Source organism: Lygodium microphyllum, chromosome 27 (assembly GCF_053477565.2).
Source record: "Lygodium microphyllum isolate KBCC chromosome 27, Lygodium_microphyllum_v1.1.10, whole genome shotgun sequence".
Taxonomy (NCBI): domain Eukaryota; kingdom Viridiplantae; phylum Streptophyta; class Polypodiopsida; order Schizaeales; family Lygodiaceae; genus Lygodium; species Lygodium microphyllum.
Genome location: NC_141161.1, coordinates 77,040,531 through 77,045,827, shown reverse-complemented (window position 1 = coordinate 77,045,827; position 5,297 = coordinate 77,040,531).

Below are 5,297 nucleotides of genomic sequence, written 5' to 3'. Positions count from 1 at the left end.
TGAATAAAGACTTTAGTATGGTTAGCAAAATTATGTATAGGTTTGACAAAGTTTTGAAGCCTATTCCATTGACTAATCAAAAGACATTTGAAATCCTCAATGTTCCACCCAAGAGAAAGCAGAAAAGAGCCACCAACACCCAAGATTGAAGAGGCTACCCATTTGTATCCTACAAGGGTTGCAAGTGAGCAAGAATTTATCATGGAGGAGAAAAGGAAAGAGGTAATAGAAAATAAGGATTTGATCTGGCAAAGAAAGATTTTGACTCTTGGCCCAGTGAACAATGAGAGGATGGGGAAAGTGTACGGCCAAATGGTCGTGAATGTTTCCATTAGTCCTAAGAAAGAAGACTACCTCAACATTTCTCCAGAGGATAAGTTCCTATTTGAGAAAAAGGATACTCAACTAACAGATTCAGTAGTTTATTATTGTTTGAGGTAAGGTCTTTCACTTCTCTTTATTTATAATGAATTTTTCCAAGGGTCCTTATATTGCACTCATTTTCTTATTCATTCTTTACTTTGCATGTAGGGCACATGTTGCTTCTCTTAGCATTAATATTGCTAAGAGTATATTTTTTGTTGATCCACTTCTCCCAATGGATTTGTTTTCAAAATTTGATTCAAATGTTGCAAGGTTTTTTAAGGACTTCAATAGTGTCATAAACCATCATATTTTTTTTCCATATATTGAAAGGTACTTTCTTCAACATTCTATATCTTGATGATTTGTCTTTAGGGTTATTATTGCTCACTTGTGTTTTGATTTGTAGAAGACACTGGAGCCTAATCTATATTGATATTCATGCAAGAGATGTCATTTTTATAAATTCTCTTTCAGGAATCCATGGCCAATCAAAGATATATTGTCAATAAACACTCTTTATTTTATCTTTATTAGATAAAGTTTATAATATTCGCTAATAAGTTAACATGTGCAGTGCTGCTAGACTTGTTACTATCCACTTGGACACTAGATTTGAAAGCATTGTTGATCCTCAAAGACCTTTCAAGTTTCTGCTTCAAGAGGTCCCATTGCAAAATGACGTACATAGTTGTGGCTAGAGAGTGGTTTCAAATGCTTCGAGGATAATAGATTCAAAGTTACTGAATGTAGAGGGGGTGAATGTAAGTCTCCTGTGCTTTATCCTTTTTATAGTGAAAGTCTCTTGCTACTTCAAATAACTTGTGTGCTTTGTTCCAGTGTAGAGACTACCCTGAGGCATACATGTGGTGGATACGGGAGAGGTGTATTGAACTAGTTTTAGATAGGGCAATTACACCGGTGGACCCAGATTCTCTCCCAACTAAAAATTCCAAAGGACAAGCAACAACGAAGGGCAAAGGCAAGAAAATGGCAACCACCAAGAAAAAGAAGTCTCCAAGGTCCAAACAAAAGGGGCACAAAATGAAGGGCATGCCTAAGCTTTCCCCATTGGAAATCAGTCCATCTCCCCTAAAGCCTAAGGAAAAAAGAGTGCATGAGGTAATTAAGTTCTTTGAGTAACGAAAGAAAACACCTACTAAGAGGAAACTAGTGATGACGGATGAAAGTATGGAAGATGAAGCAACTTTTCCAAAGAAGGAGAGAAGTCTTGAGGATGGAGAAGCTATAGATCAAAGAGAAGCTAGAGAATAGCCTTATAATTATCAATTTGTCTATTTGTACTGAAGTAACATTCCCCTTGTATATACATCTGTAGTGCAATATTCTAACCCAAAATGTAATGATATGTCATATTGATCTTACCCATGAAAGACGATTTTTTGTTAACAGAATCATAGAGAATTATAAAGCTTATACCAAGTCTTTCCTATTAAATTGTACTGCAATTTTGTAACTCATGACATAATGAAATCATTTTGGTCCACAAACGACGATTTGTTATTCACAGAATCATTGCAAAGCTTATACCAAGATTTTTTTTAATAGTACTTCTCAATATGTATAATTCCATGTTTCTAGTAGCAATATTTGTGAGCAAAAGAAAGATTCAAAATTATTTGTACATGCATATTTATGGTTCGAAACTCACAACACTAGGAGGCAAACAACTCATACATGATACCGAGCTCTCAGCTCTTTTTCCAATTACAACACCATTTACCTTGAACTTATATCCAGGAGTAACATTGTCTAGAAACTCCAAGGTGTCTCTTACATCCTTAAGACTCCACTTTGAAGTAATGTTCACCTCTTTTACTTCTTGTGCGGTAACTTGCAGTGTAAATTTCAATGTCTTACAATCAACATCTGAATCTAAAGGAACTCAAGCACCTAATCTAAGTTTGCATCTTCTATAATCAAAACCTATGATAAGAGATTGTCGAGATATATTATAGGATAAACCCAATGATAGAGGGCACACATTGCACCTTATAAAGTCACCTTTGTGGTTAGATTCCTTGACTTTCCAACATAGACCTAAAATTTTTTCCAAATCTTCCTCTGAAAAATTTTTGTTTAGCCATGAAACCTTCGTCCGTTGTAAACATGTTGTTTTAAAGGAAGCGACAAAAACATGCAAGGGTAAAAACCACAATAAGTGCACTCTTCTCGAGATCCTTCCAAGAGTCATAGCCTTTTGAATATCTTGTGCAATTTTGAGTTTAAAACTCTCCATTGTTGCTTCATCAGGCATCTCCCAATCCAAAGATGAGAGGCTTGGTAACTGCAGATCTTCAAGGTATCCATACACACTTGCTCTTAAAGGAACCACATATTGTACATAATACACAAAAATTCCACTTTCATGAAAAAAACTCATGGTCTGATTAGCATAAATAATGTCTTCAAATTCTTTATGAATGGCATGGAATGTTCCATTGAGGCTCTCCACAAGTTGCCACTTGAAACTTGTTGATCGAAAGATATCTACAACCAACAATTCAGTATTTAGCATATCCTTCAAACAAAACCATATACTCACGTATATTTTACAACTCAAACTTACAGTGTACTTGCTGGGAAAAACATTTCCGTGAAGCCAAGTGCATATCTCTAGCCATGTAAACATGTTGCACCAAAGCAAACCAACCTTGAGGCGTGGTTTTGAAGGCAAAGATATGTCCCTTCCAATGATATTTGATATCCCCTTGTTTTGTTTTTTTCGCTATGTGAGAAGCCCTGCAACATGGTAGCATTGTAACCCAATCATTTATAGTAAATGTTTTGGGCTCCCATTCTCCATTTGCGCTCTTGCTATACATGGTGCAAGAGTTTATAGAATGAGAACAACGTCTTGTGGATGCCATGTAAAAGACAACGAGTATGCAAACAATGTGCAGAGAAAGAAACCTAAAGAGAGGTCAAAGAGACAAATTAAAAATACTATAAGTGCCAAGAACTTTGAAAATTCTCCCGATTCTCAAAATGGTCTTAATTAACTTAACTTTGTCATGTCTTTGTCACAGGTTTTGTCAGCTTTTATTAGTTAATAGGAGCCGTTGGGACTAGCAAGACTTGTCAAGGTTTGAAGATTTTGGCTAAAATACAAAATGAACTCTACTATCTCAAAAGCAGAGGGGACAAGAATACCATATTTTTGTCCACATGCAAAATCTCTTTGGCCCTTTCCTTAATCCATGAATTAACAAAAGTGTCATTTTTAATATTTTTTGGTCCTAATGAAATAAGATTCCGATAAACGTCTTGACCAAGGTAGTCTCTGCTTCATGCATCGACTAGGATAACAAGCTAATGGCAACCTTATGGACCTATCAGTCAGCCGATAAAATACCTGTGGGGCAGACCCCCTTCAGGTTGGCCTATGGAACATTCTACTTGTAGAATTCTCCATCCCTAGCTTGAGAATTGCCACTCAAGAGAGATGGGAGGGAAAGAAAGCATGGATGGAACGTCTACTTGAGCTAGAACACTTATCGGCAACTCAGCTTCTAGCCACCCATGCGCTGATTTGCGAAATGGCACGACATAAGAGCTGGTTTGACAAACATGTCAAGTAGTGAGATTTCAAATCGGTAGACTTAGTACTATTGTACTCGATTAAGAGACATTAGCAGAAAATGAAGTTTAGGGGGTTATGACCTTTCAAAGTTCGCACCATAAGCCAAACCAATAATGTGGAACTCGAAAAGGTGAGAGCATAGACTTCTTTAATGGCAACCGCATAAAAAAGTACTACCCCCCATGCATCCACTTCACGAACCCCTAATACTAGAAGCCCCTATCAATGTATGAGTAGCCACCATTACAGAGATTGAAGCAGAGGATGAGGAAGTAGTAGCTCTGGCTTACTTGTGCATGACCATTATAGCCCAGCAGACACATGCTATTGATGCATTGATCAATGAGGACATTGACTTTAACGTCCTAACTTACGATCATTGGACTCAATTCAAAAAACCACAGTTATAGCCCACTAACACCAAACTCAACCCATTTGGCATGGCCGATCATGTGCACTTCTAGGAAAGTGCAAAGTTGCAATCCTCTCTATCGAGTCTAAAAGCTTACGTGTGATCTTTTATGTATTTCCAAACATGAAAGATGTAGGATCGGAATCGCTGTTGGGACGAACCTTTAAGAAGCAGGCCCACTGTAATGTCGACTACCAGTCACAACGCATCCACCTGGCCATCGGCAATGCACAAATTATCACAGTCTTTAGCAAGGGTTGTGTGACTCTATCATAGTTCACAAAGCCACCGGTAGAGAAACCCACCATTGAGCCTAAGGAGGGGGGTCATGATTCATCACCACCCGCCAAACCTCAACACCAACAAAAAGCCAACCACAAAGTTAAAAACCCTTGAATACCAGCTCAAATGGGTGCCAAAACATTCAATATTGTCGCCTAGGAGCACCCAACCACATACTCCCAAGGCTAGGAACCTTCCCACGAAACCTAGGAGGCCTAGAAGAAACTACAAGCATCGATGAATGGTCACAAGCCGTGATGGGCCCCTAAAACTTTATTGCAAGTGCAAGGCTATTACCAAGGTAATAACTCGATTTTGAGTACCTAAAGCTAAGAAGGCCAAGGACACTACTCAAACGCCGCCCTCAAGCTTGACCACATGAAGCATCAAGGTGAATCAACCATCAACGTCACAAAAGCCTTTGGCTGCAGGGCCCATTACCCTTCCAAAACCTAAACTCATCGAGACTCAATAAGCCCATTGACCCAAACCACAGCTCACTACTCATAAACTACCTCAATCTTGCCCTACTAGTACCCCAACCACCACCCAAGCATCTAACAGCGTGCCACCTACCGCACCGGCCATGCCTAGTACACCAAGGCCACATCCCCGGCTGGAACCGCCTCGGCCAAA